The following is a 12,330-nucleotide window of genomic DNA, read 5'->3' as shown; positions in this document are numbered from 1 at the left end:
ACATTGCCATAAATGAAGCTATAAATAAATTTGCTTTAATTAAAAAAAACAAAGGTTCAGTGTCTAATGGGATCAAACCACTTTTAATAGACATTATCATATGTCATATGTCAAGAAACTAGCCTTTTATAGTAACTGGTTATACAATTCAGATCTGGTGTAAAGGCTCTGCTGAGCAGGGATGAGGATTCTACAAAGAGAGTAGGATAGTTCAACTTATTAAGCAACACTATAATCTTTGTTAGAGGGCAGCATGGTGGTACAGTGATTAAAGATTAGAATGATTATAAAGCCATGGATTACAGTGAGAGTAATAGGTTACAGTGTATATTTCCAGTCATTTAAATGATCTAAAATACAAAGTTTAGGGTTTTATTTTGTATGTCTTAAATCATTTGGGAATTATTTGAAAATTAAATATAGTGAAATATGGAGATGCCTTTATCTTTCAAATCATCTCCAAGACTTACCCATGTCTTATCACGTTTCTGGTCATGGAGCTTTTCAGGTTGGCCAGAGTCTAATGTTAACTCCATTGATCCACTTTGTTAGCTTACTTCCATTGGCTGTACTGCATTTCACATCTGGCAATCTGGAGTGTCAGCATGGGCCATGTGTGGGATCAGAATGGATCCTACAGAACAAACCACAGACAGAGAGAATGACTTGTCCATCAAGGCAAATTTCAAAAGTAGGAACATACTGACTGTAGTATTGTTGTCCAGGATCTTGTATTTCAGTTGGGCATGTTTTTCTATTTTCTAGTACAGTAAAAATATTGCATATTGTTCTATTGTCTGTCAGAAGTCCTGACTCCTGCAACATTTATTCATAAATCCAATCTTGTCTTCAAAGAAGGCAATAGAGAGCTTCAGTGTTGATTGTAGCAGAGGATTTATTGTTTTCACAGAAGGAAAACTGTTGTTAGCTCATGTTAGGATGGCCATGTAACAACTGGACTTGCAAGGTAGGAGGCTTGAGACAGGAGTTGTATGAAACCAATCAGGTGTTTTTTTCACCCACATTTAAATAAACATACAGACTTGAGCATGGTCAGCGGCTGTGGACTGGCACACAGTGTAGCAGCAGGAGCAGCAGCAACAACGTGTGTGATACAACCTGCAGCCTTAAATACCCCTCTGCTGCTACCAACCAAGATCCTAGGGATTCTGCCTCTCCCATTACATCCATACATCACAAACAATAGACAAAATCTTAAAATACATTTACCCTCTACTATAACATCAATCAACTTATCTTCTACCGTTTCTAAACATTATCACAAAATCTATTAAAACCTCCCATGAACTGATTCAGATGCACTCCCCCCACACCAATCAGCTCATGGTACGACCCGGAACCTTCAAATACTGCTGAGTTAACATGGGGACTCTTTTCAGCCAAACACCCATCTTGAACATGTTAACTGATTGTGATAAACACCAAAAGTACATAATGAAGACTCCCTTCATTACAGCTCAAAACATCATCTTTTACAGTATAATGGTATGATCTCAACATTGGTACCACCCATTTTTATTCTCAAATTAAATATATAAATCACATGATTTTTAGTATCCAATCAAATCTTTCGGGCTGGGTTTTATAAAACTGCTAGCATAGCATACATCACAACTGCTGACAAAGCATGTGCTCACCCCCACTCATACCTTCAACTTTATTTCACCTTTCGTGTGTCCTTGACCATCCACCCATTTCTACATGGTGTTCTCCCTTTTCCACACAATTACGTTTCAACCTCTGTACTGCATTTTTGAATAAGCTTTGTTAAAGAGCTTTAACAATTACACATTGTCACACTTATTGATTCACATTGTTAAGACTTATGGCTTTGATTGTCTTATATTTATACTCTTGTTACATTACAAACAACAACAAACCCATGTAAACTTCTAAACAGTACTAACAAAACCTCTAAAATTTACACTAGTTCCTTTTAATCTATCACTCAGTATCAAAAGCTTTAGGTGCAAGTTTCTAGCTTAGACAGTTGAATGAATAGAATTGTCGTGGCTATCTATCTAGCTATCCTGTTTGTGTGTTGTCCCATCCTTACTCTGGGTCCTTGGCGCGCTCTCCTGCCGATCATCTGCAATCAGAGCTGTTCCCAGCTATCAACTCAAGCCTCACTCCATTCTCCACAATACACTTGTTGGACAGTGGCAAAAGACTGGAAAGGTTGTGAAATACTAAAAGCAAACAGCTGGTAGAACATCTCAGTGAATGAGGTGAACTGGCAACAGGTTTGTAACATGATTAGTTCTAAAAAAGAGGATCCAGAGAGGCGGAGTCATTAAAAAAATAAAGTTGAGAGCTTTTCTGTTTTTGCAAAGAATCTGTGGATTTCATCATCCACAATTTATAATATGGAAAATCTCTACGCAAGGGGCAAGACTGAAAACCAATATTGGCCAGTCGGGATATTCAAACCATCAGACAGCACTGCATCAACAGACAGGATTCTATCATGGGCATCACTGCATGGGCTGAGGAACACTTCCAAGAACCATCGTCTGTGAACACACTTTATCACTACATCCAAGAATGGGAGCATGATGCATGATGGGTAACCTGCACATTGTGTAGAGACCATTAATGTTTAACAATATATACATGTATATGTTGCCAAGTAAACATCTTTTTATGAGGCTGCCTTTCTTATTTCAGTAACACAATGTCAAATTTGTTACTGCAGATGACGTTCCCTTCCGCTGTGCAGCTTTGACAACCAATTGCAAATGGGTTATTGGTAAAATGTAAATTTTTTCATCTTTATGCAAAACATATGTAGGGCAGTTGCCTAATAACGTCTGCAGATAGCGCTATCGTATTGTTCTCAGCAGTTTGGCGAATATGGCCGTCTGTCCTAAAAAGGCCAAAGGTCTGTTTTTATAATTATACTATTTTTTTAAAAACCTTTTTTATTACTTTTTCTTACACCATCATGTCACAGATTTCTTCAACTGTATTTTTTTTTAAGTTTTATATATTTCACACTGTTATAGGTTTCACACAGTTATATGGTATGTTTTCTAAAAGTCTTATAAGTTTCACATTGCTACAAGTTTTCACACAGTTATATTGTAAGTTTCACACTTTAACACAGACCATACTCCTAAATCTTACTACTACAAGTGCAGCGCCCAACACCTCCCACTCTGGGTGCTCGCCAGGTCAAGCCATCCTTAAACAAACAGGCGCTCAAACATTGTGCTCTCTCTCTGTTTTACAGCATTCTGTGTGATTATATGTGCATTTCAGTTTGCAAAGAATCATATTGTCTTGATCATATTATATTTGGTGGTGCTTTACGGTAAGCGTAATCTGTCACTTCCGGTTATCAGTGTGCCACGGTGCTCTCTGCTCTGTTCACCTAAACAGTTTTGTATATTTTTCACATCATTGATTATCTACATATCTCTACACTATCCTTAGACTTGTTCTGTCTGTGCGCGAACATGTCTCTTAACTTTAGTAACCACAATCTGATAGTTTCACCAGTTTCTGTTAGTCACACTAATGGGGGATTTTCACGCTGAACTGCTGCACTTCCGGTTACGGACTTTGTTGTTCACAGCCAATTCCGGTGCCACAGCAGATCGTAGCCCAAAAGTTCACTCTTTTTACAAAGTCTCTTTTAAGCCTACCGAGAATAACTTTTGAAGATGTTTACCGCTTAACACACCAACACTCTCCCACAGCTCATTCCAAACTGGACAAAGGATACAGTGTCTTTTTTGAGAAATTCATCTACAACTACCAAGGTACAGTAAGTAACATTGATGTTAGCCAGCTTCATATCAGCTAATGTAACCAGTGTTTACGTTATAACGTTTGTAGTCAAGGATAATACTACATCTAATTGAAATAGTTTATCCACTTTCTTCAAATAATGATGAGAATACTTATTTATCATGTATTCTGTAACGTTAATGAACTACGTTAGCTAATGCTAGCAATATGTGTAACTAGCCAAGTCTGTCCCTTTTGTCCAAATGAACACTCCATAACATAGTAAACGTGTAGCTACAATAACTGTTACATGCACTAAGTCACTCTGGTTGTGTTTGATGCATTAATTATTCTTTTGTCTGTCATTGACAGGGAGGTTGCTGTCAGGGCTAGGTGTTTCAGGTTGATGAAGAAGCGAGAAGAGCCCCATTATTAGGGCCCGAGCACGGCATGCTGTGCGAGGCCTATTGGATTTCGAAAGTTTAAAAGTAAATCGCATTTTCGACAGCCCATATGTACTCGAAAACTCACGAAAATTTGCCTAACCCCCCCCCCCAAAGTCGGGTGTAAAATTACACATTTCGGGGGTCTCGCACATGGACGTACAAAAATGGCTCTACAGCACCACCTAGATGTATGTTTTCGGAGGGGCCCCTCGCCACAGTTTTGTCCACGTGTATGAAATTTGGAGGGAGTATGTAACATAGCGAGACGCACAAAAAGTCTCTTGGTGACCCGGGCTACAGCGAAGCGTACGGTGTCCATTTTGTTCCATATTTGGCCGTTTTTCTTTTTTTTGGACACAGAGTTATGAAACCTCAGCCAAATTGTGGAACATGGCAAGACCTACAAAAAAAGTGGAGCAATGGGCTACAATGAACAGGAAGCGAGATATTTAAGAATGAAAATCACCATTTTTGGTGTTTCGGGCTGGTTGAAAAGGGGTCATGTTTGAACGAACTTCTCCTAGGGATTTTATTCAATTGACTTCAAACTTGGTAGGTGTGTTCATATAGACTTCCTGAGTAAAATTTATCAAAATTATGAATTTTGGGGAAACTGTTTTGGCATGGCGATCCATAAAAAGATTCAAAGAAGAAATCGACAGGAAGCACCTTCTCAGAGCTGTCTGAAACTTCTTGTGGTTATTAAGACCAATATTATAAAGACCGATATTATGCACATTTCGACATGCACACATGTGCGAGGGCCTGACCATCGCTGCTTGCAGACATGCACACATGTGCGAGGGCCTGACCATCGCTGCTTGCAGCTTTAATTTGAAGGTTATATTAGGAAGCTAAGGCATAGCACTGGATTAAGGACAACACAAAGTAAACCCCTTCCACTGTTGCTTAGGTTTATATCAAATTACATCTAACTTTGCATTTGAATTTTGCCATCTCCTGTCTGCATGGCAAAAATATTGAGTCCTCCATGTTGTTAATGGTGCAGGGGTTAACTTCTTAACTGCAGTTGCAGATTTTCCTCAAGTTCACTTAGAACTTCTCTGCGGTTGCTAATTTTTTCTTGTAAAGCTGTTCTATTCGTTATGAATACTATATCATACACAACTATTTTTTGTTTATTCTAACATATGTTGTCTTTGCTTTAGATTGTTTTCCTAGTCGATACAGCCAATCTCCAGTTGAAGATAAGTGAAGGAGAACTTGAAACATCATGCAGTTGTACAGCAGGGAAAGTTCTGTGCAACCATCTTGTGGCCCTTCTCGTTCAGAGTGCCCATTACAGCATGTTGCAGGTGAGGGATATGGTCAGGGATGATATTCTTTACATGAGCTGGCAGACTGAAGCGACTGCAAAAGTTTACCTCTGACTGTTAAAAGCACATCCTCAGTTCTAGTGTGCATTCGTATCTCTTGTCCTGCAGGTGAGGGCTGTACCACCAACTGTGGCCTGCACAAGCTCTCTGCAAACGTGGCATAGGCTAAGGACAAAGGTAACCCTGTGCAATATTGTGTAAATCCCTATGACACAAAACTTATAATCGTGTTATGGCTCAACAAAAAGGCTTCTCTGCTTGCACAAGGACAGTAAAATAGATAACATAAGACTATATTCATCCCCAAGACAAAAATCATCATCATTCATCTACCATAGCAGGCAAGGAGACTGAGCAACTAACTTGAGTTTGTTTTAAAAGAAAAAGCAAATCAACAAATTAATCTATAATATCTTTTTTATAAAACATTGTGTGTACTGGACAACAAAATAAAATGCTTTGGGTCATTAGAATTTTTCCAACTTAACATTGAGCTCATACAATGAAGCAATATTATAATAATGGCTGCTTGTAAATATCATTCCCAGGGGATCCATGCAGAAGCAGTTTAGGATTTGGTTGTAAAGAGACAAAAGCCATCTGCCATGAGTGTATGCAAATCAACACTCTATCAAGCATACACAGGTGATAGTACTGTATTGGTTACTGTATAAATATGTACAGTATATTGTTCTATCTTACCATTTTTATACATATTGTGTTAATAAAATAATCAGACTTGAAAACCAAAACGAGTTACATGAGATGCTTGTGGAAAGATGCTGAATTTAACACTTGTACTTTTTTCCCTGCTTAATTTGTTTTAGGATCCCTCCCTGACCCAGGATTGTTGTCTCTTGGTGAGAGACTGAAAACCCTAAGACCACAACCACTGATATCCTCTGTGCTGCATGGCTTGTCTGAGCTCTCCATGGTGGATTCCAGGTTCGGTCCTGTGCCACGAGGATCACCCCTATCCTACCAGTGTCCTGCTGTTGTTTGCACACCCACTGATCATGTCCAAAACACGCACGCACCTACATTCCCCAAACTGCCATTAGAGGGCTCAACATTTCCCACTACTTTACCAAATTATGATCCAAATTCTCAAGAGTTCCTCCATTTTGACAGCTTAACTGTTACACCTCAGATAGCAGCTGAGAGGGAGTGATCAGTGAACAGTCTGATTGTCCATTATGGAAAGCCTTACGAAAGTCTAGAGTGACAGCCAGTCGGTTCTATGAGGTATGTCATGTAGAGGGGAGTCTTCTGGTCAGGCCCTGGCAAAGGTGAGTCAAAGGTGCTGGAGCAATACTCCAAACATTTTAATGTCAGCGTCTCGAGCTGTGGATTTGTCATACACCCTGATGCACCTCACCTTGGGGCTAGCCCTGATGCAAGAGTGTATGACCCAAAGGCTGTACCTTGTTTTGGGCTTGCTGAAATTAAATGCCCTAACATCAAGGCCAATTGGCAGTAACTGGACTGAGTTGGTGTGACTTCATCACAGACTGAGGAGGACCTAACAGTTGAAAGATTCTGGAGGGATGATGGACTGATAAAGGAGACGAAAGAGAAATTGGATCACTACTTTTTTAGTACCTACATGAAAATGCACCTCCAGCACAATGCTACATGGTAGCTGAAATTCCTGTCTTCCTGTACCTCTTAGATGTAAAATATGTGTTTTTCATTAAGTTCATTAAGTTTGACTACTGTTTAAATCTTTAAATGCTGTTTTCTTTAAATTAGTTTTTCATCAACTTTCCGGATCGATATCTAAACCTGTGTAAAACCTACCTACACCAAATTTTCCAGTTCTACATTCAGCAGTTTTCTGAAGATATTTACTGAGATATTTGAAGATATTTAGTTTTTTTATACTATGGACAGTAAATGTAGATTTCCTAGGTAATGAAAGAAGATATCCTGAAATCCCTCTGTAAATTATTTTTCATCTTATGTGTTAACAAAATGAAAAGAATTTATCACCTGATTTTTTTTATAGATTCAGATTCACCTGTGTCTTTCCTTAATTTTCTCTCTTATTCTTTATACCTAATGTGAATACAAAATCTAATGTTTTTAAACTTGGATCTCTAATAGATATGTGTATAAGATTAATTCTCACCTGTATATTTAGGAGCCGACTAAATGTTTAAATGATTGTAATGAATTCCAACAAATGTTTGTGTTTATATGAAATGATTTTTACTAAATGTTGTATTGTCATTTACCAATGTTTACAAATAGTAAAACTGTTACATCTCAAGTGACTCTTTTTCTATGTACACAATCCATTGGATACAGTATAATACAAATACAATAAAACAGAATTGGGCCAATATATACAGTAGATTAGGGTTGGGCGTTATGTTAAAAATTTCACATGGACAACCGTCAGCCCATCAACTGGCGATTGCCAATATATTCTGCAACTAGCTATGTGTGACCATTCATTAACTAAATAAAATGACCAAGATATCGTTCAATAAAATCACCAAAAATGAAACCAACCGTGAAGGACTAAGCCTATCAGCAATTGGCAATATATTCGGCAAATCACCCAAGCCTACAGTTGATACAGTGAAAAACAACAGAACTTATCAAACATGAAAAATTATTATACAAAAACAAGTTTGTGTAATTCTGCCATTATAAGAGGACAAACAATGATCTGTTCAACTGGGATATAGCCTTTTGAATCGAGTGGTCCCTGGAAGTTTGTCATCATGCAGCAGTTGGTCCACAGCTGGTTGACTGTCCCTGACAGTTAGAGGAAGAGTGTGTTGCCAGATTTGATACTCTTTCACTCTGTGGATGGCTCTTTCCACAAGGATTCGCAGGCGGGCAATTGCTTGAGTCTTCAGAGCATCCTCCTTGCTGAGCTGTGCTGTGGTTAGGAGTGAAACAATGAATTCCTTATATTTTGAGCAATTTTCTGCACATTTTAACAATGCTAACCCTTAATAATGTCAGTGACAATTTTCATTTAATATTTTGATTTTGTTTTATGCTTACCTGTCATTTTGAAGGGTGGGATAATCAGTGTTGCCCCCTGGTCAGCTAGCAGCTTCTCAGTGGTGAACCCCTTGTCAGCCATGCAGCCATCTTCCGGCTCCAGCAAGTCCAGCACTCTGCTACGTTCAGCTCTCGGTCTGAGATGGAGCCTGTGTAGAGGCTTGACACAAAGGTCACAGCACTGCATGGCGCAACCCCAATCAAACCCTTAAAGGTTGTGGTGTTTTTGTATGACGAGAACACCTCTGATTGGAGGGTAAGGGATGAAGGGTTCTGGCATCACACCTCAGTGCAGTTGATGATTACGCTCACCTCTGGACAGTATTGTGTAAATTTGATTGGCATCGTCTCCTGCACTTGCTGTTTACTCATCCAGATAGGTAGGGAACCAAGGAATAGGTAGAGGTAGTTGGCCCATGTGATCACAATGCAGGAGACAGTGGACACACTGATTTCAAACATGTCAGCCAGCACCTTTTCTTGCAGGCCTGCAGCGACACGGCAGGAGTAGAGGAAGAACTCATCGATCAGCTGCAGTCTGCGTGATGGACTTGGTGATAAGGGTCCAAACACATGTCCTTTTCTTTTTGGGCTTATTCCCAATAAACTAACATGCAGGCAGATGGCTGAATAACCTCCCAGAAGAAACAGAAAACTTCATTTGATGGAAATCTTGTGTAGAATCGGATGTCATCATCGGAGATACAAAATCGATGAAAATGCAACCGGCTTACTTTCAGCCTTGTCAGTTCTTTAGTCAGCTCCTTAACTTCAGCCTCCAACTGCTGTATGCGTGCAGCTGCAGTGTCTAGTGCACCTGTATGAGATGAGAAAAAAAATTAAATAAATCAAATCAAAATACTTTATTATTCCTCGAAAAGAAATTGCTTTACCATTACTTACAATAGTTACCATTACTTCTTACAATAAGCCTACTTGACTATTACCTTTTACCAGTGCTTAATTTGTAAAGCGGGAGGTCCCGGAACGCAGAGTGGGTGAATCCGGAGACTATGGGGGGCGTACTAAGAACGCTGTGAAATTAAACTAGGTATGTTAGTAACTGTTGTGGTTCTTATGTTGTCTCATGTCTGTGTTAGTCTGAATCATGGGTTTCTATAGTTGACTTGTTGCATTCTTTTAGTGGCGGCTCAGCTTATGTACATCGGTACAGGAGCAATCCCATGCAGCACCTCTAGTGCGGCAGGCTAACCTAGTCGAACACTGAGTGCTCGATCAAATACACTACATCCCCCTTTTCCAAGAATGAGATGTATTCATGCATAAAACTGTAACATGCTCAATATCAAATATACCAAATCTAGTAACACATATTTTCCTTAAAGAATAGCACTTACTCAGTATTAACAAATCACATTCCAATATCTATGTAAACATATCTGATAAACAACCTGCTTCCTTTAAGCAATCTTTTTAAACATGTCAATAAAACATTTATGACAATAGATTATCACATCCTGTCTGTCCTTTTTCTTTTCTTTTTTAAGAAAAATAAACTTAAACTTAAACTTAAATTAGACCATGAACTAGTCTCTGAACCTGACAGGACGTCTCACTGCTCTGCCACTTCTGGTGCGGTATTGATGAACTGTTCACACTCACAGGTGGCAAAACCTGTGGTGGTGGATCTTGTGGTGGCAGGTCAGTAGACTCTTGTGTCTGAGAATGTGCTACTTCTGCATCTTCACCTAAGTCAGTGTCTCTGAACAGACTTGAATGTATCCTCCTCAGATGTCGCCTGTTCCTCCTTAAAGCCTTTCCCGCTGGAGTCAGCACGTTGTAGGAGCGTGGCTCCTGTCTCTGGCCTGTCACTATGGCTGGCTCCCAACCACGTCGTGTCTGCATGTGTACAGTGGTACCTGGGTCCAATGCAGGCAGCGGCTTGACGTTTCGGTCATGGTATAGTCGCTGGCGTGACTGCAAATCCTGTATCCTGCTGTGTATGTGCTGTGGGGTGGACTGCTTTAGCAAAGCACTGGAGTATGGAAGTATGCTGCGCAGAGCTCTTCCCATCAACATCTGTGCAGGTGTCATGTTCATTCCTGTCACTGGTGTGTTCCTCAGTGACAGCAGGACAAGATGTGGGTCTGTGCCGGTTTGCATTGCTTTTTTCAGTGCATGTTTTACAGTCTTTATGGTCCTCTCCGCAAGTCCATTGGTCTGCGGATATCCAGGGCTGGAGTGTGTAAGCTTGAATTCCCATGAGGCTGCAAACAACCTCATCTCGTAGCTGTCAAAAGGAACATGATCACTCACCAGCTCTCTGGGAATTCTGTGCCTAGCAAAAACAGACAGTATGAGTTGTCAAATCAGGCAAGTTCAGCACTTCCGGATATTTTTGTCAGATAGTCCACTAATAACAGATAGGACTGACCTTTCAGTTGGAAGATGTCAGCTTCAACTTTCATCCACAGGAGTTCAGGAACGAGTGGCTCTTTCTGCTGTTGTGGTTGAAACTGCTGGCACTGCATACATTTCTCCACTGTCATTTCTATGTCACGTGTCATGCCAGGCCAATAGAGGACTTTTCTTGCTTTGGCCTTTGTGCGCTGGACGCCCTGGTGAGCTATATGAAGCTTTTCCAAGATCACTTTTCTGAAGCTCTGTGGTATGATGATTTTATCTCCTACCATGATGATGTCATTCTGGATGCTGATGTTGTGTCGCAATGGCCAGTAGCTGTGAAGGCTTTTGTCCAGGCTGTGTCTCCTCGCAGGCCAGCCATCCAGATGTTTCTCACACACAGCTTGTAGTACACTGTCTGCGGCAGTGGCAGTTTTCAGCTGCTTGAGTGTCTCCTCACTCAATGCATCCGTGGCCTCCATGGTGTACACAACTTTCTCATCACAGGGGTTCTCGTTCACGTTGTCACCATCTGTGCTCGCTGTGGCTCATGACAGTGCGTCTGCAATATACATGTGTTTGCCTGGGGTGTAAGTAATGTTCAGATCATATGTTTGCAGTTGTAACAACATGCCTTGTAGTCGTGCTGGGGGTTTATTCAGCGGCTTTCGAACTATTGCCTCTGAAGGCTTATGATCTGACTGCACAGTCACTGCCAAAGACGTACTGGTGGAATCTCTTGGCTGCAAAGACTATAGCCAGCAGCTCCTTCTCTATTTGAGCGTACCTCTTTTCAGTAACCGTGAGTGCGCGTGAGGCATAGCAGAGAGGTCGTTCATCTTGTAGCAGACATGCTCCTAGTCCACCCTTTGATGAGTCCGCTTGTAGTGTAAGTGGCTTCTTGTGGTCATAATACACCAACACTGGTGCCTGTGTGAGAGCAGTTTTCAGGGTCTCTAGCGCTGCACTGTGGTGTGGACACCACTGCCACACTGCGTCCTTCTTAAGCAGCTGTCTGAGCGGTGCTGTCAGTGAGGCTTCATTTGGTATGTGCTGCGCCAAGAACTTGGTCATTCCCAACAGGCGTTGGAGGCTTTGTTTATCCTCTGGGGGTGGCATGTCGATGATTGCCTTGATCTTTGCATCATCAGCCCTCTGTCCTGCTGAGGTGATTATGTGTCCCATGTATTTCACTGTATCAACCTTGTATTGTATTTTGTCCTTGTTAAACTTTACATTTGCTGCCTTTGCCCACTTCATCACGTCATGAAGGATTTTATCATGTTCATGTTTTGAGGCCGCAGCTATGATCATGTCGTCCGCAACAATATGCACTACCTTGGGATGTCACCGGAGGTATAACATATATATATATATATATATTTTTATTTTTATTTTTTTATTTTTTA

General features: G+C 40.5%; 1 long non-coding RNA gene across 1 annotated transcript; it reads left to right on the top strand.

Annotated features, from left to right (window-relative positions):
• Positions 1-1,905: 1,905 nt before the first annotated feature.
• LOC109137068 (uncharacterized) lies at positions 1,906-7,514 on the top strand. Its single transcript, XR_002041574.2, has 4 exons — positions 1,906-4,241; positions 5,369-5,515; positions 5,645-5,713; positions 6,364-7,514. It is a non-coding gene; the product is annotated as an uncharacterized LOC109137068 (long non-coding RNA).
• The last annotated feature ends 4,816 nt before the right edge of the window (positions 7,515-12,330 follow it).

The sequence above is a fragment of the Larimichthys crocea genome, chromosome I, assembly GCF_000972845.2.
Source record: "Larimichthys crocea isolate SSNF chromosome I, L_crocea_2.0, whole genome shotgun sequence".
NCBI classification, from domain to species: domain Eukaryota; kingdom Metazoa; phylum Chordata; class Actinopteri; family Sciaenidae; genus Larimichthys; species Larimichthys crocea.
Note: the sequence above shows the minus strand (reverse complement) of the source record. Positions and strands in the feature narration are given on the sequence as shown.